Here is a 25,532-nt window from a genome sequence, read left to right as displayed (position 1 = left end):
CTGGCCTAAAATGCCCAAACTTAGAGCATGCAGATATATGAGGCCTGTCACAGGAATACCACACTGCCAAATATGTGGCTTGTATTTTTTGAGGGGACTGCAAACTAGTGCTGTAATAACTAGAGTAACAGACAGCAAATACACTGGAATACAGGTCTAAAATGCCCAAACTTGGAGCACGCAGATATATGAGGCCTGTAACGGAAATACCACACTGTAAAATATGTGGCCTGTATGTATTTTTTGGAAGTTCAGTAAAATGGTGTCAAGAAATTGTGTAAGACACTCAAAAAAAATTCTACTATACCGTACCACAAAAAATGAAAGATTTTTCTGCGCACTAATATGTGATATTTGTGACCCCTTTAAAATTGCTGGATTTTCACACTGTACTAGGAAAAGGATCTGGCTGTATTGTGCAGTGTCATAAAGAAAATGGAGAAAAAAAGGGGCCCTTGATTTCTTTGCAACAAAATAATCTCTATTAACCTGGCAAAAAAATCTTTCCTAGCCAATTATACCTGGGGCTAGGTATATACGGTCAATATATACTACTAGATGGTGGCCCGATTCTAACACATCAGGTATTCTAGAATCTGTTTGTAGTTTATTTATAAAGTTTTCAGAATAATGCAATTTACACACAGGATTCGGCCGGCAGCGAGCAATTAGTGAAGCGTGGTTCAAATTGTCACGTAGAATATTGCCCAGCCACGTAGTTTATTGCACAGCCACGTAGTATGTAGCACAGCCCACGTAGTATATTGCCCAGCCACGTAGTATATTGCCCAGCCACGTAGTATATAGCACAGACACAGACACATAGTATATTGCACAGCCACATAATATTTTGCCCAGCCACATAGTATATTGCCCAGCCACGTAGTATATAGCACAGACATGTAGTATATAGCACAGATACGTAGTATATTGCCCAGCCACATAATATATTGCACAGCCACATAATATATAGCACAGCCACGTAGAATATAGCACAGCCACGAAGTATATAGCACAGAGACGTAGGATATAACACTGCCCATGCAGTATATAACACAGGCCACGTAGTATATAGCACAGCGATGTAGTATATTGCCTAGCCACGTAATACATACCACAGCCACGTAGTATATAGCACAGCCATGTAGTATATAGCACAGAGACGTAGTATATAACACTGCCCATGCAGTATATAACACAGGCCACGTAGTACAGTATATAGCACAGCAATGTAGTATATTGCCCAGACACGTAATATATACCACAGCCACGTAGTATATAACACAACCCATGCAGTATATAACACAGGCCACGTAGTATATAGCACAGCGATGTAGTATATAGCACAGACACGTAGTATATTGCCCAGCCACGTAATATATTGCACAGCCACATAGTATATTGCACAGCCACGTAGTATATAGCACAGAGACATAGTATATAACACTACCCATGCAGTATAGAGCACAGTGATGTAGTATATTGCCCAGCCACATAACATAATATATTGCCCAGCCACGTAGTACATAGCACCGCCCACATAGTATACAGCACAGAGATGTAGTATATAGCACAGCCCACATAGTATATAGCAATGTGGGCACCATATTCCTGTTAAAAAAAGAATTAAAATAAAAAATAGTTATATACTCACCCTCCGTCGGCCCCCCGGATCCAGCCGAGGCATTTACTGATGCTCCTCGCGATGCTCCGGTCCCAAGAGTGCATTGCGGTCTCGCGAGATGAGGACGTAGTGGTCTTGCGAGACCGCAATGCATGGACCGGTCATCGAAGCGTCGCGAGGAGCGGGAAAGGCGCCGGAAGGTGAGTATATGAAGATTTATAATTTTTTAAATTATTTTTAACATTAGATCTTTTTACTATTGATGCTGCACAGGCAGCATCAATAGTAAAAAGTTGGTCACACAGGGTTAATAGCAGCGTTAACGGAGTGCGTTGCACTGCAGCATAACGCGGTCCGTTAACGCTGCCATTAACCCTTTGTGAGCGCTGACTGGAGGGGATTATGGAGCAGGCACTGACTGCGGGGAGTAAGGAGCGGCCATTTTGCCACCGGATCGTGCCCGACGCTGATTGGTCGTGACAGACAGACAGAAGGACAGACAGAAATACGGAAGTGACCCTTAGACAATTATACAGTTGATAGGTAGCAGCAGCAGCAGACAGTAATGGAATGGACCCTCTTGATGTATGTAATGATATTTATATACACACATACAGTGCCTGCAGACCTTGCACTATGTACACAGCGACGTACACTCCCTTGCCTACCTAACCCTGCAACCTATATACTCCAGAATTAGTCCTTAGAAGGACTGTGGGTTTAGCTTTATTTGAGTAGTTTATTATGGTAGACCCCACACTGACTAAGAAATCCCCAAATCTGACACTATCTCAGCAGCAGCTCTCCCTACACTGTCTGATTCCGGAGCTGAATGCGCCGAGCAGGGCGGCGTCCGGTCTCTTATACCCCTGATGATGCTGTGCGGCCAGCCAATCACTGCAAGCCCACAACAAAGATGGCTGCGGCATTACAGTGCCTGGCAGAAAATCCCTGCATGTTTATTGGGTCTCTAAAGACCGCCAAAAATGCAGGGTGGAGACCCGAGTTCCCGCCAAGTAATCCCGGAAATGCTCAGTGTTCAACGAGTACACCGAGTACAGTGATACTCGGGTGAGTATCGAGTAGTGGCGAGCACGTTCGCTAATCATCACTAATAATAACATAATGTTTGTGATAAGCAATGCATCAGCTCATGTATTGACCACCATATTTACTGAAGTGGATAGTTTAGCACATTTGGCAGAGTAACACTTTGCATCTTGTTTTATTATTGAAGTGTTTTCTGACAAGTAGCAGGAGTAGTGACTGACTTTTACTAGCATTCATTTTGAAGGAATAGAGCCCACGCATATGCACCAGACGTAAAAACAAACCTCTGCATGAAACAGGTGGATGCCATGGGAACAGGGTGTCAGATGTAATTTTAGTTCCATATTCCGTTGGACTTCAATGCAGGTAAAATGAGTATGTTTGTCTCCAGAATAATGCAAATGTGTATTTTACAACACTACTCTGAACTTTATTTAGCAGGTTCCTCAAACGACGGTAATGAATGATGAGCAATAGGAGTCACTTCTGCAAAAAGGCAATAATTACTTAAATATTTGATAAATATTATTGGGGCATTGCATTGTAAAACTGTGATTCAGAACAAATGCCCACACAGTTTGCTGCTTGTCTAAAGTTAGTCTCTTTAGTAGAGATGATTACCGTAAATACATTCAAATGGAATTGAATTCTATTCAAATTTTACAAATATCCATATTTTCCAAAATGGGGATTTTTTTAATTCACTTGGGTGTGAATTCTGAAAAAAGTGACAGCTGGCAGCCATTTTTTCAAACCACAAAAGGCAATTAAGAAATATTAAAAAAAAAAATTCTTATACTCACCTTTGCGTCACCCATTTTTTCATCGCCAGCTTCAGATCGATACCGCTAATGCTGAAATCTCGAGGCTGATACTTCTAACTTTGATAAGGGCAAGGGAGGGTTTTGCGCTAGCACGTGAAAGGTCATGACATCATGATGTGATGTTGTGAGACATTACCTTATCCGCACATGTGCAAAACCCTTCCGGGCTCCATCAAAGTTGGAAGTCCTGGCCCAGTAATTTTAGTTCTAGCAGTAATGATCGGAAGATGCGGTGTGCACTGAACAAATAGCAGCAAGTAGCGGAGTGACTGGTAAAGTGATTATAAGGATTTTTCTTTATTTTCTTACATATTACGCTTGTTATGTAGAAAAGACCCCAAAACATAACAAGGGACATAGCATTTGTGAAGAATAACTTCTCCTCAAATAGATTTTCCCATGAAAAAATATATGAACAGGCAAATTCCGATTTTGTCTGATATACTCATCTCTTCTCTTTCATTCTAATAAATGTGCTTGCCAAGAGTAAATAATTGCAACCAACAGGTATACATTGAATTGAATGTATTCAACCATTTCCAGGCTATTTTCATTTTTTTTTGTTTTGTTTTTGTTTTTTCCTCCCCTTCTTCCAAGAGCCATAACCTATATTTTTCTGTTTCCATACCATTGTGAGGGCTTGTTTCATAGGAGACAAGTTGTATTTTTGAATGGCACCATTCATTTTATTACATAATGCACTGGAAATATCTGCTTTTACAGAATAATCATCTTGACAAGCATGGAGGCCTTCAGTAGACAGCCCAGCGATCAGGTCACAAGCACACTGATGGGCGCGTAGAATGACATGACCCTGGTATTGTCGAAGCTTCTTGGGAAAGAGGGAGATACCCCCTACTGACACTCTTACCATCCCTTACCTTTTTCCCCCAGCGCGACCACCCGAACCCCTTCTCCCAATTAAGACAGAGACAAGAGTTTCTTTGGAATTATGTAGGCCACAGCAGCCTGTTTATTAAACAAAAACAACGGTTAACAATTAATGTAAAAGCATACATTTCAAAACTAGGGGAAGTCCTTGGAGCCCAAAAGAATCTGGTGATTTTAACCATACCGCGAACATAACTCAAACCATATTTTACTCCCAGCCGTTGTAAGCCTGGCTCGGGAGCACCAAAAACCCCGCAAGAGGGTTCACTGTTCGCGGTAAAAACATGAGATCCGACCACCCCTGCCGGAACTCCCCACCACCAATCACCAGATCCAAAACATAATAAACTTCAGAACAGAGGAGCCATATACCTATGGACCCCCCAAACCAATTTCCACCAACTCCAAGGACTCCCCCCAACCGCCCAGGCCGCAATGACCCAAAAAGAACCATGTGCATACTAAAACCACCCGCTCACCGCGAGTAATTTACACCCACAGAACCTCAAACCAAAAAGGGCGGGAGGGAGGGATGCTTTCAGTGCTGGTGAGCGGGAACTGACCGGCCCCCGCCCCCTGACACTTCCCTAACCCTCTCTTCAACTACTCCCCCGCCCCCTATACTGTTAACCCTTTCAGCCCCACCCCCTCCTCTCCAACCCATTGTCATGCTGGCCTTCGCTTAGCCGTGGGGGGGAGGGGGCGGCTCGCTCCGGCCTGTCCTTGACCCTGGTATTGTCGAAGCTTCTTGGGAAAGAGGGAGATACCCCCTACTGACACTCTTACCATCCCTTACCTTTTTCCACCAGCGCGACCACCCGAACCCCTTCTCCCAATTAAGACAGAGACAAGAGTTTCTTTGGAATTATGTAGGCCACAGCAGCCTGTTTATTAAACAAAAACAACGGTTAACAATTAATGTAAAAGCATACATTTCAAAACTAGGGGAAGTCCTTGGAGCCCAAAAGAATCTGGTGATTTTAACCATACCGCGAACATAACTCAAACCATATTTTACTCCCAGCCGTTGTAAGCCTGGCTCGGGAGCACCAAAAACCCCGCAAGAGGGTTCACTGTTCGCGGTAAAAACATGAGATCCGACCACCCCTGCCGGAACTCCCCACCACCAATCACCAGATCCAAAACATAATAAACTTCAGAACAGAGGAGCCATATACCTATGGACCCCCCAAACCAATTTCCACCAACTCCAAGGACTCCCCCCAACCGCCCAGGCCGCAATGACCCAAAAAGAACCATGTGCATACTAAAACCACCCGCTCACCGCGAGTAATTTACACCCACAGAACCTCAAACCAAAAAGGGCGGGAGGGAGGGATGCTTTCAGTGCTGGTGAGCGGGAACTGACCGGCCCCCGCCCCCTGACACTTCCCTAACCCTCTCTTCAACTACTCCCCCGCCCCCTATACTGTTAACCCTTTCAGCCCCACCCCCTCCTCTCCAACCCATTGTCATGCTGGCCTTCGCTTAGCCGTGGGGGGGAGGGGGCGGCTCGCTCCGGCCTGTCCTGGCCCACTTCTGGCCCATGTTAAATACCGTTTTCCGAGATTGACAGTGGCATTTAACATGTTAACAATAATTCAGCACACATCAAATTCATGGATACCACATATGCTATAACTGTGCGTCGTTTTTTGGGAAAGGGTTATTCTTCTGCTGTGAGACTTTTTTATCAACAGTAAAAGTACAGAGTGAACAAAGTTTCACAAGAGTTGCTGAAAAGTCACTAAACAGTTTCTATTATAGCTACGGTGTCAAATGAATTGTACGGCAGTATATAGCAGTCAGGGAAATCACGTTAAGACTGTTGTTTCTATTCAATTTTATCGGAACCGCACAAAAATATATTCATGTGATTTAAGTTACACTCTCTCACCAGACAATTAGAGATGAAAATCAAATCAATGCAAATTTTTAGGGAAATTCAATAAAGTCTAAAATCTGAATTTCAAAAGCTCCTCTCATCTCTACGGACAATGAATGACACAGGCAGTCACAAAGTCATAATACTTTCTATGAACAGTACATGTTTGTCAGTAATGATCCCGGGCTTTCAGTGTGATCCGATGACATCTTTGCATATGAAGACTTACAATTGTCTCAGCTCGGCAGTCTCAGGAAACAAATCTGTCTGTTTGCAACACTGGATATGACACATGCTTGTTGGTCATAACTTGATATTTCTGAAAAACAGTAGACTGGAAAATGGATAGACCGGACATTTCCAGTTCGGTATTCACAGATTATTAGCTATATCTTCATTGTTATGTGTAAGGTATCTAATATTCTAGAACCTTTATAATCTACGCACATTCACCTGGAACTTGGTTTGATGTAATTTTTTTTAGATTTATACCAGAACTTTTGAAGCCTTTTTCCCTAAAATCTCCGACTGACTAGGCTCAAGACATAAATCCCTTGAGATTGGAACAGCATGTGGAAATAAATGGCAAACTTCATCTGTGTACATGGAAATACTGATTGTTTCTTGTTCCCATGACAACTGCCTCAGATGCTTCATTAAAAGTACAATCTTTCAAACCTTATCACAGGAATCATATTTCTTTCCTAATGCCGTCTTCTCCCAATACTTCACTGCACACTGATTCTTTATTACTTTGTATCACTGATATGAAAAACTAATGACATCTGCATGAAACGTTAAGATTACACCAGATGCAATAAAATGATCTCTGTATACAATATTCAATATTTTTGTTCCCTAAAGCACATTGTCCCTTCCCTCCACCTTCATTCCCTCCCAATCCCTCAATAAAAAAAAGAATACAAGATATAAACTATTGAGCTGCTTTCTTCAGTCAACCTAATAGGACATAAGTTAAATGTCTGGTCATTGGTGATCTATCTGCTATGAGCATTCATGGGACTGGGGTATCCACAATTGTATTATAAGTAGAGATGAGTGAATTTGCTCGGGTTCCCTCTGCAGTGGGAATCTGGCTTCCTGGATCGCACCAGCCGATCAGCTGATTGACGCTGCAGCTGCTTTTGTCTCGGCTGTGTGACAGTCACGACACATACATGGAGAGCCTGTTTGTTGGGCTCTCCATGCATGTCTCATGACTGTCACACAGTTGTGACACATGCAGCTGCAGCGCTGATCAGCTGATTGGCTGGCACGATCCAGGAAGTTGGATTTCCTCTGCAGCTTATTTGGCAAGCGCTATAGCTTGCCAAATAAGAGGGAATCCGAGCAAATTCACTCATCTCTAGTTACAAGCCAGTGGAAAAGAGGAAAAAAAGTCCATAAAGCCAAGTGTTAGGCGTCGGGATTCTCCCGCTGCGGGGGATAGATCCCAAATAGTGATGAGCGAGTATGCTCGTTACTCGAGTGTCTCCGTGCATGCTCGGGTGGTCTCCGAGTATTTAGGCATATTCGGAGATTTAGTTTATGTTGATGCAGCCGCATGATTTGCGGCTGGTAGACAGCTTGAATACGTGTGGGGATTGCATAACAAACAAGCAACTCCCACATGTATTCAAGCTGTCTAGCAGCCACAAATCATGCAGCTGCATCGAAATAAACTATATCTCCAAGCACGCCGAAATACTCGCAGACCACCCGAGCATGCTCAGAGAAACTCGAATAACGAGCATACTCGCATATCACTAATCCCAATCAGCTACTATGGTTTCCCATTCAGGTCTGGCCACTGTGATTGCTGCTCAGCACAAACACCAGTCCCAGCATCTTGCTCAGGCTTGTGGTATACATTTGGTTACTGCTGGCTCTTCGGCAAAGTCTATGGTAACCAGTGATATGAAGGTGCAGCCTTGCGCTCTGGAATCTAAGTCCAGAGATCACCTTACTGAGCATGTCCCTGATGTAGCGTCTTCCTATTGGTGGTTGGACGTTAGCTGCTGTGGTGATGTGGCAGCACCAGATTGGCCCACAGGCGATATCTCAACCGACTGGGCATGAGTGTTTGGGGTGGAGCCTAGCATATAAAAGGCTCTCAGCGCTAGTGTAATTTATGTTTTGGTGTGAGTGGGTGGTTACTCTACCACTCTGTCTGCATGTTTGTGTGTGTCTATCTATGCTCAAAGACTGTACATGGGTTTCATACCCATGGCTCTACGCTTAAGTCATTAGTCTGCTACATGCTTAGGGTGCTGGTCTGGCACAAGCTCAGTAGTTTCAGGACTTGCGTAACTAGCCGCTTGGATTAGCATCTGTTTCGTTCATGCGTGTGGTTAGCACAGTTCAGTTACAGAGCAAGCTCAATCCATATCATTCCTCCCAGTGAAGGTGACAGGGTATTGTACCTAGCATCCTAAGAGTTCCTTCTCTAGCACAGCATCTGCTTCATTCATATGTGCAGTTAGCACAGTTTAGTTGCAGAGCAAGCTCCATCCACGTGCTAACATCCCTGTGACATTAACAGGGTATAGTACTTAGCATTCTTAGTGCAGCACCTCTCTGTGAAGTAACTGAGCTTGGTCCTCTGTGTTCCATTCACACTGTGTGGCGTTAACACAGTGTGTTTAAGGTAATGCTCGCTGTATTTGTTCCGTCATTGTTCACACTAGCAGCAGGTTAATTTCTGCACGGTGGACCTCGGGTTGCGATTGCACTCTATTTTATATTTTATTTAGTGCAATCCGCCAACCCTAACAGCAAGTAGAAATTCAAGTGGTTAAACTGCAACCAGTAAAAAAGATATGGCCTAACTTGTGAAAATATCAATGCTCAAAATACTTTTCTAGGTAGGTGAATATGGAGGTAGCTAAATTGGTTATTATCACATAACAGGTTTTCAAACAATTATACATTTAATTGGAAAACACTGAAAAGTGTTTCAACAACTAGTTAGATAACGTCTCACAAAGAGCCCTTTAGTTAATGTTGTCTTTTTGTAATATTTTGTACTGCTGCTTATAAAAATAATATGCTAGGAAAAGAGCTAAAAAATAATAGACTGCTGTAGCACGGCACAGGCAAGGCACTCGCTTCTCTTTAAACCCCAGTATGCTACATGAAAGAGTGGGTCCTAGCTGGGTCTGTGGACTTGCGCAATGAGGGCCTTACACCTGTGCAGGCTGCTGGTATCTGGTGGTGTGGACTGGTCAGGACCACAGGTTCCACAGTTCAATAAAGGAGACCATCGTTGCAACATGGAGATTTTACTGAGCAATAATTTGAGATTGGTTATAAACAAGGGATAGCAGATACAAAGTCTTATTTTAGTTTTCCCTAAAGCGTACAGCATTCTTCTACCAACAGTATTCTTACTCTGTAGTCTACGACAGGGCTAGCGAGGCACACTGTTTTGCACTTGTTCGCCACAACTCAGCATCAATGCCACAGTTCTGATCAGCAACACGCTCTACTCCATCAGTGGTTCCGCATCCTAATTCTTTCACTACTGGCACCCTGGATCTACTGCTCGGGACACCAACTAATCCCGCAAAGCTTAGTCATGTTTATACCCATTACCTTTGACTTTGTAAGCTCGGGGGTTTGTGACTCGGCATCCTATCCACAAACCCTTTTCTGGAAGACCACTAAAGTCAGTCACTACTCAGGATCTTGCTATCCCTGTCCTTAGTAGAGATGAGTTAACTTGTTTGGAAAACTTTAGCCAAATTCGGCACGAATGTAGCATATTCGGATTCTTGCTCGGTTTCGAGAGCATTTTTGCTCAAAGCCGGCAAAATTTGTTCACAGTTCGGTAAATGATAGCATTTCCACTAATGTTTTTGTTTTCATTTTGTCTAGGATAGTAATGCTGTATGATAAGTGGGGGGGGGGGGGGCATGCATTTATGAGAGGAGGAGGTATGTCTATGTGAGAGGAGCTGCAGAGTGTCATTTTTTTTCATAATTTAATGTGTGTACACTCCAGCAGCCAATTAGGGCGCAGAAAAAATCCATAAATTCATGACACAAGGTCTTCTGTCATTGGTTACTGAAGTCACATGCAATTGTCCATATAAACAGCCGACATCTTGTTTTGCTGTCACCGTTTTCTCAGTGTCACAGTACAGATAGGCAGCTTCTGCTACCATTGCTGCTGCTGAAAGTGAATTTGTCAGTTAGCTAGATAGGAACCTGTCCTGTGTGAAATCAGTCTTCCATCATCTAATTCGATTGTGCTAAACTGTGAGTTAAAAGTGTTAATTATACCACTAGTTGGCTTCCTTGAGGAATATAGTTTCCAAAATGTGTTCATTTTGAGGAACTCTTTGCTGCTTTAACACCTCAGGGGTTCTGCAATATGACATGGTGTTCACAATGTATTCCAGCCAAAATTCCGTGCCAAAAGTTAAGTAGCGCTCCTTGTCTTTCAAGCTCTTCTGTATACCCACACAATAGTTCCCAATGACAATGTTATACAATTATGTGACGCTCCTGTGGGTTCAAGATGCTCATCATTCTCCTACATGAATTCCTTTAGGATTGTAGTTTTCAAAATGACGACACTTTTGGGGGTGGGGGTCAGCTGTTTTGATAACTCAAGAGCAGTACAAATGCAACATGGCGTCTGCAATCTATTTTAACCAAGTTTATGCTACAAACACTAAATAGCAATCCTTCCTTTCTGACCCCACCTACTTTCCTAAGTATGAGCAATAAAGGAGAACAAAATTGAGTATTTGAAGCTAAAAGATATATTTGTATAAATACAAAAATATTAAAATTGTACACATGGGTTGTAAAATGGACAAACTAGTGGTAACAAACAAAGAATGGGAATCACTTTAAACAGATGAGTTCTGGGAGCGGGTAAATGAAGGAGGGGAAGTCAGAAAAAATATCCATACATGTGTCAGTGGAAAATAGACTTCCTCAGAAAAAAAAACCTAAAAGTTGGGAATTATCCATTTCTGAGCCAATTTAGTAACATAGTAACATAGTAACATAGTTATTAAGGTTGAAGGAAGACTTTAAGTCCATCTAGTTCAACCCATAGCCTAACCTAACATGCCCCAACATGTTGATTCAGAGGAAGGCAAAAAAAACCCATGTGGCAAATAATGAGCTCCACATTGGGGAAAAAAATTCCTTCCCGACTCCACATACGGCAATCAGACTAGTTCCCTGGATCAACGCCCTATCAAGGAATCTAGTATATATAACCTGTAACTTTATACTTTTCAAGAAAGGTATCCAGTCCCCTCTTAAATTTTAGTAATGAATCAGTCATTACAACATCATACGGCAGAGAGTTCCATAGTCTCACTGCTCTTACAGTAAAGAATCCGCGTCTGTTATTATGCTTAAACCTTCTTTCCTCCAGACGTAGAGGATGCTCCCTTGTCCCTGTCTTAGGTCTATGATTAAAAAGATCATCAGAAAGGTCTTTGTACTGTCCCCTCATATATTTATACATTAAAATAAGATCACCCCTTAGCCTTCGTTTTTCCAAACTAAATAGCCCCAAGTGTCATAACCTATCTTGGTATTGTAGACCCCCCAGTCCTCTAATAACCTTGGTCGCTCTTCTCTACAGTTCTAGTTCAGCTATGTCTTTCTTATACACCGGAGACCAGAACTGTGCACAGTATTCTAAGTGTGGTCGAACCAGTGACTTGTATAGAGGTAAAATTATGTTCTCCTCATGAGCATCTATGCCTCTTTTAATGCATCCCATTATTTTATTTGCTTTTGTAGCAACTGCCTGACACTGGCCACTAAATATGAGCTTGTCATCCACCCATACTTCCAAGTCTTTTTCATTGATGGTTTTGCACAGAGTTTTAGAATTAAGCACATAATTATACATCTTCTTACTTCTACCCAAGTGCATCACCTTACATTTATCCCCATTAAAGTTCATTTGCCATTTTTCAGCCCAAGCTTCTAGTTTACATAAATCATCCTGTAATATAAAATTGTCCTCCTCTGTATGGATTACCCTGCAGAGTTTCGTGTCATCTGCAAATATTGAAATTCTGCTCTGTATGCCCCTACAAGGTCATTAATAAATATGTTAAAAAGAAGAGGGCCCAATACTGACACCTGTGGTACCCCACTGCTAACCGCTACCCAGTCCGAGTGTGCTCCATTAATAACCACCCTTTGTTTCCTATCCCTGAGCCAGCTCTAAACCCACTTACACATATTTTCCCCTATCCCCATTATTCTCATTTTATGTATCAACCTTTTGTGTGGCACTATATCAAAGGCTTTTGAAAAGTCCATATACACTACGTTCACTGTGTTCCCTTGGTCCAGTCCGGAATTTACCTCTTCATAGAAATTGATCAGATTTGTCTGACAGGAACAGTTCCTAGTAAACCCGTGCTGATACTGGGTCATGAGGTTATTCCTCTTCAGATACTACAGTATAGCGTCCCTTAGAATGCCCTCCAGGATTTTACCCACAGTAGAGGTTAAGCTTACTGGCCTATAATTACCGAGTTCAGTTTTTGCCCGCTTTTGGAATATTGGCACCACATTTGCTATACGCCAGTCCTGTGGTACAAACCGTGTTATTATGGAGTCTTCTATCAATGACTGTACTTAATTCCTGCAGTACTCGGGGGTGGATCCCATCCGGACCCAGAGATTTGTCAATTTTAGTGATTTTTAGACACCGACGTACTTCCTGCTTGGTTAAGCAGGTGACATTTAATGGGGAATTTTTGTTATCACTGATCATATTGTCTGCCATGGGATTTTCTTGTGTAAATACTGATGAAAAAAAAGTCATTTAGCATATTGGCTTTTTCCTCATCCACCATTTCACCCAGACTATTTTTAAGTGCACCAACACTATAATTTTTTAGTTTCTTACTATTCACGTAGTTAAAGAATATTTGGGTATTATTTTTACTCTCTCTGGCAATGAGTCTCTCTGTCTCAATCTTTGCTGCCTTGATTCGCTTTTTACAGAATTTATTTAATTGTCTGCATTTATTTAATGTCTCATCACTACCTACTTCCTTTAATTCTCTAAATGCTTTCTTTTTGTCACTTATTGCGCCCCTTACAGCTCTATTTAGCCATATTGGTTTCCTCCTATTTCTAGTATGTTTATTCCCATATGGTATATATTGTGCACAGGTCCTATCCAGGATGCTAATAAATGTCTCCCATTTTCTTTGTGTATTTTTATGTCTCAGGATATCATCCCAGTTAATTGCACCAAGATCATCTCTTGGAAATTTGCTCTCCTGAAGTTTAGTGTCCTTGTAACCCCTCTACTACACATCTTATTAAAGGATACATGAAAACTTATTATTTTGTGATCACTATTCCCCAAGTGACCCCAACCCTTATATTTGATATGCGGTCTGGCCTGTTGGTTAATATTAGGTCTAGCAGTGCCCCTCTTCTTGTTTGGTCCTGACTCCTGAACCGGTTGTGAAACGTAATTGTCTCTCATAGTTGTCAAAAACCAATTACCTTTGCTGCAACTGCAGGTTTCTGTTCCTTAATCTATTTCAGGGTAGTTGAAGTCCCCCATAATAATGACTTCTCCTTGAGTCGCAACTTCAACTATTTGCTTTATGAGGATTTTCTCCATTGCTTCCATTATTTTTGGTGACTTATAACAAACCCCTATCAGTAATTTATTATCTTTTCCCCCTCCCCTTATCTCCACCCACAGGGACTCTACATTTTCATTAGATTCACCTATATTATCATGCAGGATGGGTTTTAAGGATGATTTTACATATAGACACACACATCCCCCTCGCTTATCCGTTCGGTCATTTCTGAACAGACTATAGCTCTGCAAGTTAACAGCCCAGTCATGGCTCTTATCCAGCCATGTTTCAGATATCCCCATTTGAAATGATGGTGGGAAGATTTTTTTCTGAGGAAATCTATTTGCTACTGATACATGTATGGATACTATTTTCTGACTTACTCTCTTTCATTTACCCACTCCCAGGAATGATCTGTTTAAAATTATTCCCATTCTTTGTTTTTTACCACTAGTTTGTCCATTTTACAACCCATGTGTGATCTTTTAATAATTTTGTATAAACAAAAGAATAATTTTTAGCTTCAAGCACTCCATTTTGTTTTCCTTTAATGCTCTTGATTGTAATTGCGGCTTTTCCTACTTTTGCATACAGAATGTATTTAAGGTCTATTATGGTTTGAAATGTATCTAACTGAAATGTTCCTGGGACTTGTTTGCATTTGCCTGAGGCCTCTTTCACACTTCCGTCGGCAGTGTCCCGTCCTAATGCATCGCCGAGACGTAGTGACGTACGTTTCAAAAATAGTGTTAAAACGTATGCAACGATTGCAGTATTTCGGCAGATGCGCCACCTGAATTTTTATAGCGTAGAATGAGGATTCCGGGGGAGGGAGGGAGTGAGAGAGAGAGAGAGAGATTTTTTTCCCCAGGTTGGCAAATGCTTCCAGGCATGCTCAAATGTAAAAACAGGATCTGTCACTGTATTCCTGCGTTTCACAGTGACCGCAGGATCCTGCGTCCGTAGGCTCCCATTCTGTGGAACGACGTATGACACAGGAGACGTCCTGGCACGTTTTTCCACTGCAGGCAAAAAACATTTCTTTGAACATTTTTTCCAAACGATGGGCTGTCATATTCGGCAAGATTCATTGCACGACGGACGAAACGTATGGCCATACGTCACGATACGTCGCTAATACAAGTCTATGAGAAAATGCAGGATTCTGCTAATTTTTTTGCAGGATCCTGTTTTCTCAAAAAATGACGTATTTTGATGGGAGCTCAAACATGGAAGTGTGAAAGAGGCCTAAGCAGTAGTTTCCAAAGAAATACATTGTATAGCCACGCTTAGAAGAAAATGCAGAGTTGCTCCTCTGTTATTGGGGTTCGGTAATGCCAGCTGATTCACTGCTGTGTGTGCGGCAATTTCTCCTGCTCCCTTTACACTAAGACTACAACAGATATTAAACTTGCTCAAATTAGGCCTTGGCCTACACTCAGTTTCTAGCATTGACCCTGGGCTCCAACACCGCCAGTTGCTGCTCGGAAGTGCCATCTGCACAGTCAAAAGTTGCTCCTCTGTTATTGGGGTTCAGTAACGCCAGCTGCTCCCCTGCTGTGTGTGTGGCAATTTCTCCACTCAGTTTCTAGCATTGACCCTGGGCTCCAACACCGCCAGTTGCTGCCTGGAAGTGCCGTCTGCACAGTCAACAGTTGCTCCTCTATTATTGGGGTTCAGGAACGCCAGCTGCTCCCCTGCTGTGTGTGCGGCAATTTCTCCACTCAGTTTCTAGCATTGACCCTGGGCTCCAACACCACCAGTTACTCCCCGGAAGTGCTGTCTGCACAGTCAACAGTGGTTCCTCTGTTATTGGGGTTCAGTAACGCCAGCTGCTGTGTGTGCGGCAATTTCTCCGCTCAGTTTCTAGCAATGACCCTGGGCTCCAACACCGTGTGTTGCTTGGAAGTACCGTCTGCACAGTCAACACTTGCTGCCGTGTTATTGGGGTTCAGTAACGTCAGCTGATCTGTTATGAACAGGTAATTCAGAACCACAATGGACCTTGAAGTTCAGAGCATACAAAGTGACCTGACATTTACCAAAAACATATGACGAGCTCTGAGACGTGGAAACTCTGCTGACCGCAATCCCTAATTCTATCACACCACACTAGAGGTAGCCGTGGATTGCGCCTAACACTCCCTATGCAACTCGGCACAGCCTGAGAAACTAACTAGCCCTGAGGATAGAAAAATAAGCCAACCTTGCCTCAGCGAAATTCCCCAAAGGAAAAGGCAGCCCCCCACTGTTGTGAATTCTGTGGCTGAGTTCACTTCTGTGGTCACAAGTGGTATTGCAGTCTCTGGGCTTCCTCCCTCAGGTGTTTTGGTGAGCTCATTGGCTGCCTTGCTATTTAGCTCCACCTGAGTCTGTCTTCCTTGCTCCTTGTCAATGTTCCAGTGTTGGATCTGAGCTACTGCATCTTTCCTTGGGCCTGCTGCTCTGCTAGATAAGTGCTTCTAGTTTGTTTTCTGTTTTTTCTGTCCAGCTTGCTATTAACTTTTGCTGGAAGCTCTGAGAAGCAAAGGGGTGCACCGCCGTGCTGTTAGTTCGGCACGGTGGGTCTTTTTGCCCCTTTGCGTGGTTTTCGTTTTAGGGTTTTTTGTAGACTGCATAGTTCTCTTTGCTATCCTCGCTCTGTCTAGAATATCGGGCCTCACTTTGCTGAATCTATTACATTCCTACATTTGTCTTTTCATCTTGCTAACAGTCATTATATGTGGTGGACAGGTTGCAGCAGATCTGGACTCAGGTAGTGGACAATTTGACCTTGTCCCAGGAGAAGGCTCAGCTTTTCGCTAATCGCAGACGCCGTGTGGGACCCCGACTTCGTGTTGGGGATCTGGTTTGGTTATCTTCTCGTCATATTCCTATGAAGGTTTCCTCTCCTAAATTTAAACCTCGTTTTATTGGTCCGTATAGGATTTCTGAGATTCTCAATCCGGTGTCTTTTCGTCTGACCCTCCCAGACTCCTTTTCCATACATAATGTATTCCATAGGTCGTTGTTGAGGAGATACGTGGCACCTATGGTTCCATCTGTGGAGCCTCCTGCCCCTGTTTTGGTGGAGGGGGAATTGGAGTATATTGTGGAGAAGATTTTGGATTCTCGTGTCTCTAGACGGAAACTCCAGTATCTGGTCAAATGGAAGGGTTATGCTCAGGAAGATAATTCCTGGGTTTTTGCATATGATGTCCATGCCCCAGATCTTGTTCGTGCCTTTCATGTGGCTCATCCTGGTCGGCCTGGGGGTTCTGGTGAGGGTTCGGTGACCCCTCCTCAAGGGGGGGGTACTGTTGTGAATTCTGTGGCTGAGTTCACTTCTGTGGTCACAAGTGGTATTGCAGTCTCTGGGCTTCCTCCCTCAGGTGTTTTGGTGAGCTCGTTGGCTGCCTTGCTATTTAGCTCCACCTGAGTCTGTCTTCCTTGCTCCTTGTCAATGTTCCAGTGTTGGATCTGAGCTACTGCATCTTTCCTTGGGCCTGCTGCTCTGCTAGATAAGTGCTTCTAGTTTGTTTTCTGTTTTTTCTGTCCAGCTTGCTATTAACTTTTGCTGGAAGCTCTGAGAAGCAAAGGGGTGCACCGCCGTGCTGTTAGTTCGGCACGGTGGGTCTTTTTGCCCCTTTGCGTGGTTTTCGTTTTAGGGTTTTTTGTAGACTGCATAGTTCTCTTTGCTATCCTCGCTCTGTCTAGAATATCGGGCCTCACTTTGCTGAATCTATTTCATTCCTACGTTTGTCTTTTCATCTTGCTAACAGTCATTATATGTGGGGGGCTGCCTATTCCTTTGGGGTATTTCTCTGAGGTAAGTCAGGCTTGTATTTCTATCTTCAGGCTAGTCAGCTCCTCAGGCGGTGCCGAGTTGCATAGGTAGTGATAGGCGCAATCCACTGCTGCTTATAGTTGTGTGAGGATAGATCAGGTACTGCAGTCTACAGAGATTCCACGTCTCAGAGCTCGTCCTATTGTTTTTGGTTATTGCCAGATCTCTGTATGTGCGCTGATTACTGCACGCTGTGTTGCCTGATTGCCAGCCATAACACCCCACATATAATGACTGTGAGTAAAGATGAAATACAAACACAGAGATGAAATAGATTTAGCAAAGTGAGGTCCAACTTACTGAATAGACCGAGGATAGGAAAGATAGCTTTGCGGTCAACATAAAAACCTACAAACAACCACGCAGAGGGGCAAAAAGACCCTCCGCACCGACTAACGGTACGGAGGTGCTCCCTCTGCGTCTCAGAGCTTCCAGCAAGCAAGAAAAACCAATATAGCAAGCTGGACAGAAAATATAGCAAACAAAAATAACATAAGCAGAACTTAGCTTATGCAGGATAAACAGGCCACAGGAACAATCCAGGAGGAAGCAAGACCAATACTAGAACATTGACTGGAGGCCAGGATCAAAGCACCAGGTGGAGTTAAATAGAGCAGCACCTAACGACTTAACCTCATCACCTGAGGAAGGAAACTCAGAAGCCGCAGTACCACTCTCATCCACCAAAGGAAGCTTATAGACAGAACCAGCCGCAGTACCACTCACGACCACAGGAGGGAGCTTGGCCACAGAATTCACAACAGTACCCCCCCCTTGAGGAGGGGTCACCGAACCCTCACCAGAGCCCCCAGGCCGACCAGGATGAGCCACATGAAAGGCACGAACCAGATCGGCAGCATGGACATCAGAGGCAAAGACCCAGGAATTATCTTCCTGACCATAACCCTTCCACTTAACCAAATACTGGAGTTTCCGTCTCGAAACACGAGAATCCAAAATCTTCTCCACAATATACTCCAATTCCCCTTCAACCAAAACTGGAGCAGGAGGATCAATAGATGGAACCACAGGTGCCACGTATCTCCGCAACAATGACCTATGGAACACGTTATGGATGGAAAAAGAAGCTGGAAGAGTCAAACGAAAAGACACAGGATTAAGAACCTCAGAAATCCCATATGGACCAATGAAACGAGGCTTAAATTTAGGAGAGGAAACCTTCATAGGAATATAACGAGATGACAACCAAACCAAATCCCCAACACGAAGTCGGGGACCCACACAGCGCCTGCGGTTAGCGAAACATTGAGCCTTCTCCTGGGACAAAGTCAGATTGTCCACTACATGAGTCCAAATCTGCTGCAACCTATCCACCACAGTATCCACACCAGGACAGTCCGAAGACTCAACCTGCCCTGAAGAGAAACGAGGGTGGAACCCAGAATTGCAGAAAAACGACGAAACCAAAGTAGCCGAGCTGGCCCGATTATTAAGGGCGAACTCAGCCAAAGGCAAAAAGGACACCCAATCATCCTGATCAGCAGAAACAAAACATCTCAGATATGTCTCCAAGGTCTGATTGGCTCGTTCAGTCTGGCCATTTGTCTGAGGATGGAAAGCCGAGGAAAAAGACAAATCAATGTCCATCCTAGCACAAAAGGCTCGCCAAAACCTCGAAACAAACTGGGAACCTCTGTCAGAAACGATGTTCTCTGGAATGCCATGTAAACGAACCACATGCTGGAAAAACAACGGTACCAAATCAGAGGAGGAAGGCAATTTAGACAAGGGCACCAAATGGACCATCTTAGAGAAGCGATCACAAACCACCCAAATGACCGACATTCTTTGAGAGACGGGGAGATCCGAAATAAAATCCATAGAGATATGTGTCCAAGGCCTCTTCGGGACCGGCAAGGGCAAAAGCAACCCACTGGCATGAGAACAGCAGGGCTTAGCCCGAGCACAAATCCCACAGGACTGCACAAAAGAACGCACATCCCGCGACAGAGACGGCCACCAAAAAGATCTAGCCACCAAATCTCTAGTACCAAAGATTCCAGGATGACCAGCCAACACCGAACAATGAACCTCAGAGATAACTTTATTCGTCCACCTATCAGGGACAAACAGTTTCTCCGCTGGGCAACGGTCAGGTCTATTAGCCTGAAATTTTTGCAGCACCCGCCGCAAATCAGGGGAGATGGCAGACAAAATTACCCCCTCTTTGAGAATACCCGCCGGCTCAGACAAACCCGGAGAATCGGGCACAAAACTCCTAGACAGGGCATCCGCCTTCACATTTTTAGAGCCCGGAAGGTACGAAACCACAAAGTCAAAACGGGAGAAAAACAGTGACCAACGAGCCTGTCTAGGATTCAACCATTTGGCAGACTCAAGATAAGTCAAGTTTTTGTGATCAGTCAAGACCACCACGTGATGCTTAGCTCCTTCAAGCCAATGACGCCACTCCTCGAATGCCCACTTCATGGCTAGCAACTCTCGATTGCCAACATCATAATTTCGCTCAGCAGGCGAAAATTTCCTGGAAAAGAAGGCGCATGTTTTCATCACCGAGCAATCAGAACTTCTCTGCGACAAAACAGCCCCTGCTCCAATCTCGGAAGCATCAACCTCGACCTGGAACGGAAGCGAAACATTTGGTTGGCACAACACAGGGGCAGAAGAAAAATGACGCTTCAACTCCTGAAAAGCTTCCACAGCAGCAGAAGACCAATTGACCACATCAGCACCCTTCTTGGTTAAATCAGTCAACGGTTTAGCAATGCTAGAAAAATTAGCGATGAAGCGACGATAAAAATGAGCAAAGCCCAGGAACTTCTGCAGACTCTTCAGAGATGTAGGCTGAGTCCAATCATAAATGGCCTGAACTTTAACAGGGTCCATCTCGATGGTAGAAGGAGAAAAAATGAACCCCAAAAATGAAATCTTCTGAACACCAAAGAGACACTTTGACCCCTTCACAAACAAAGAATTAGCACGCAGGACCTGGAACACCATTCTGACCTGCTTCACATGAGACTCCCAATCATCCGAGAAGACCAAAATATCATCCAAGTATACAATCAGGAATTTATCCAGGTACTCTCGGAAGATGTCATGCATAAAGGACTGAAACACTGATGGAGCATTAGAAAGTCCGAATGGCATAACCAGGTACTCAAAATGGCCTTCGGGCGTATTAAATGCTGTTTTCCATTCATCGCCCCGTTTAATACGCACAAGATTATACGCACCACGAAGATATATCTTGGTGAACCAACTAGCCCCCTTAATCCGAGCAAACAAATCAGACAACAGCGGCAAGGGGTACTGAAATTTGACCGTAATTTTATTTAGAAGGCGGTAATCAATACAAGGTCTCAGTGAACCATCCTTCTTGGCCACAAAAAAGAACCCTGCTCCCAATGGCGACGATGACGGGCGAATATGACCCTTCTCCAAAGACTCCTTCACGTAACTCCGCATAGCGGCGTGCTCAGGTACAGATAAATTAAACAGTCGACCCTTAGGAAACTTACTACCAGGAATCAAATCGATAGCACAATCACAATCCCTATGCGGAGGTAGGGCATTGGACTTGGGCTCATCGAATACATCCCAGTAATCAGACAAGAACTCTGGGACCTCAGAAGGGGTGGATGATGAGATAGACAGAGATGGAACATCACCATGCCCAGCTGGACACAGACATTGATTTCCAATCTAATACTGGGTTATGGACTTGTAGCCATGGCAACCCCAACACGACCACATCATGCAGATTATGCAACACCAGAAAGCGAATATCCTCCTGGTGCGCAGGAGCCATGCACATGGTCAGCTGGGTCCAATACTGAGGCTTATTCTTGGCCAAAGGCGTAGCATCAAATCCTCTCAATGGAATAGGACACAGCAAGGGCTCCAAGACAAACCCACAGCGCCTAGCAAACTCCAAGTCCATCAAATTCAGGGCAGCGCCTGATTCCACAAATGCCATGACAGAATAGGAAGACAAAGAGCAGATCAAAGTAATGGACAAAAGAAATTTCGACTGTACCGTACCAATGGTGGCAGACCTAGCGAACCGCTTAGTGCGCTTAGGACAATCGGAGATAGCATGAGTGGAATCACCACAGTAGAAACACAGCCCATTCTGACGTCTGTGTTCTTGCCTTTCAGCTCTGGTTAAAGTCCTATCGCACTGCATAGGCTCAGGTTTATGCTCAGATAATACCGCCAAATGGTGCACAGATTTACGCTCGCGCAAGCATCGACCGATCTGAATGGCCAAAGACATAGACTCATTCAGACCAGCAGGCATAGGAAATCCCACCATGACATCCTTAAGGGCTTCAGAGAGACCCTTTCTGAAAATAGCTGCCAGCGCAGATTCATTCCATTGAGTGAGCACGGACCACTTTCTAAACTTCTGACAATAAATCTCTATCTCATCCTCACCCTGACACAGAGCCAGCAAATTTTTCTCTGCCTGATCCACTGAATTAGGTTCGTCGTACAGCAATCCGAGCGCCAGAAAAAACGCATCAATATTACATAATGCAGGATCTCCTGGCGCAAGGGAAAATGCCCAGTCTTGAGGGTCGCCACGTAATAAAGAAATAATGATTTTAACTTGTTGTACTGGGTCACCAGAGGAGCAGGGTTTCAAAGCCAGAAATAGTTTACAATTATTTTTAAAATTCAAAAACTTAGCTCTATCTCCAAAAAATAACTCAGGAATAGGAATTTTAGGTTCTAACATAGGATTCTGAACCACTAAATCTTGAATGTTCTGTACTCTTATAGTGAGATTATCCATCAAAGAGGACAGACCCTGAATGTCCATGTCCACACCTGTGTTCTGAACCACCCTGATGTATAGGGGAAAAGAAAGACAGAACACAGTGCAAAGAAAAAAAAAATAGTCTCAGAACTTCTCTTTTCCCTCTATTGAGAAGCATTAGTACTTTGGGCCTCCAGTACTGTTATGAACAGGTAATTCAGAACCACAATGGACCTTGAAGTTCAGAGCATACAAAGTGACCTAACATTTACCAAAAACATATGACGAGCTCTGAGACGTGGAAACTCTGCTGACCGCAATTCCTAATCCTATCACACCACACTAGAGGTAGCCGTGGATTGCGCTTAACGCTCCCTATGCAACTCGGCACAGCCTGAGAAACTAACTAGCCCTGAAGATAGAAAAATAAGCCTACCTTGCCTCAGAGAAATTCCCCAAAGGAAAAGGCAGCCCCCCACATATAATGACTGTGAGTAAAGATGAAATACAAACACAGAGATGAAATAGATTTAGCAAAGTGAGGTCCAACTTACTGAATAGACCGAGGATAGGAAAGATAGCTTTGCGGTCAACATAAAAACCTACAAACAACCACGCAGAGGGGCAAAAAGACCCTCCGCACCGACTAACGGTACGGAGGTGCTCCCTCTGCGTCTCAGAGCTTCCAGCAAGCAAGAAAAACCAATATAGCAAGCTGGACAGAAAATATAGCAAACAAAAATAACATAAGCAGAACTTAGCTTATGCAGGATAAACAGGCCACAGGAACAATCCAGGAGGAAGCAAGACCAATACTAGAACATTGACTGGAGGCCAGGATCAAAGCACCAGGTGGAGTTAAATAGAGCAGCACCTAACGACTTAACCTCATCACCTGAGGAAGGAAACTCAGAAGCCGCAGTACCACTCTCATCCACCAAAGGAAGCTTATAGACAGAACCAGCCGCAGTACCACTCACGACCACAGGAGGGAGCTTGGCCACAGAATTCACAACAGTACCCCCCCCTTGAGGAGGGGTCACCGAACCCTCACCAGAGCCCCCAGGCCGACCAGGATGAGCCACATGAAAGGCACGAACCAGATCGGCAGCATGGACATCAGAGGCAAAGACCCAGGAATTATCTTCCTGACCATAACCCTTCCACTTAACCAAATACTGGAGTTTCCGTCTCGAAACACGAGAATCCAAAATCTTCTCCACAATATACTCCAATTCCCCTTCAACCAAAACTGGAGCAGGAGGATCAATAGATGGAACCACAGGTGCCACGTATCTCCGCAACAATGACCTATGGAACACGTTATGGATGGAAAAAGAAGCTGGAAGAGTCAAACGAAAAGACACAGGATTAAGAACCTCAGAAATCCCATATGGACCAATGAAACGAGGCTTAAATTTAGGAGAGGAAACCTTCATAGGAATATAACGAGATGACAACCAAACCAAATCCCCAACACGAAGTCGGGGACCCACACAGCGCCTGCGGTTAGCGAAACATTGAGCCTTCTCCTGGGACAAAGTCAGATTGTCCACTACATGAGTCCAAATCTGCTGCAACCTATCCACCACAGTATCCACACCAGGACAGTCCGAAGACTCAACCTGCCCTGAAGAGAAACGAGGGTGGAACCCAGAATTGCAGAAAAACAACGAAACCAAAGTAGCCGAGCTGGCCCGATTATTAAGGGCGAACTCAGCCAAAGGCAAAAAGGACACCCAATCATCCTGATCAGCAGAAACAAAACATCTCAGATATGTCTCCAAGGTCTGATTGGCTCGTTCAGTCTGGCCATTTGTCTGAGGATGGAAAGCCGAGGAAAAAGACAAATCAATGTCCATCCTAGCACAAAAGGCTCGCCAAAACCTCGAAACAAACTGGGAACCTCTGTCAGAAACGATGTTCTCTGGAATGCCATGTAAACGAACCACATGCTGGAAAAACAACGGTACCAAATCAGAGGAGGAAGGCAATTTAGACAAGGGCACCAAATGGACCATCTTAGAGAAGCGATCACAAACCACCCAAATGACCGACATTCTTTGAGAGACGGGGAGATCCGAAATAAAATCCATAGAGATATGTGTCCAAGGCCTCTTCGGGACCGGCAAGGGCAAAAGCAACCCACTGGCATGAGAACAGCAGGGCTTAGCCCGAGCACAAATCCCACAGGACTGCACAAAAGAACGCACATCCCGCGACAGAGACGGCCACCAAAAAGATCCAGCCACCAAATCTCTAGTACCAAAGATTCCAGGATGACCAGCCAACACCGAACAATGAACCTCAGAGATAACTTTATTCGTCCACCTATCAGGGACAAACAGTTTCTCCGCTGGGCAACGGTCAGGTCTATTAGCCTGAAATTTTTGCAGCACCCGCCGCAAATCAGGGGAGATGGCAGACAAAATTACCCCCTCTTTGAGAATACCCGCCGGCTCAGACAAACCCGGAGAATCGGGCACAAAACTCCTAGACAGGGCATCCGCCTTCACATTTTTAGAGCCCGGAAGGTACGAAACCACAAAGTCAAAACGGGAGAAAAACAGTGACCAACGAGCCTGTCTAGGATTCAACCATTTGGCAGACTCGAGATAAGTCAAGTTTTTGTGATCAGTCAAGACCACCACGTGATGCTTAGCTCCTTCAAGCCAATGACGCCACTCCTCGAATGCCCACTTCATGGCTAGCAACTCTCGATTGCCAACATCATAATTTCGCTCAGCAGGCGAAAATTTCCTGGAAAAGAAGGCGCATGTTTTCATCACCGAGCAATCAGAACTTCTCTGCGACAAAACAGCCCCTGCTCCAATCTCGGAAGCATCAACCTCGACCTGGAACGGAAGCGAAACATTTGGTTGGCACAACACAGGGGCAGAAGAAAAATGACGCTTCAACTCCTGAAAAGCTTCCACAGCAGCAGAAGACCAATTGACCACATCAGCACCCTTCTTGGTTAAATCAGTCAACGGTTTAGCAATGCTAGAAAAATTAGCGATGAAGCGACGATAAAAATGAGCAAAGCCCAGGAACTTCTGCAGACTCTTCAGAGATGTAGGCTGAGTCCAAT

This window comes from Ranitomeya imitator, chromosome 4 (assembly GCF_032444005.1).
Source record: "Ranitomeya imitator isolate aRanImi1 chromosome 4, aRanImi1.pri, whole genome shotgun sequence".
Classification (NCBI taxonomy): domain Eukaryota; kingdom Metazoa; phylum Chordata; class Amphibia; order Anura; family Dendrobatidae; genus Ranitomeya; species Ranitomeya imitator.
The sequence above is the reverse complement of the archived record's forward strand: the minus strand, read 5'-3'. Positions refer to the sequence as shown.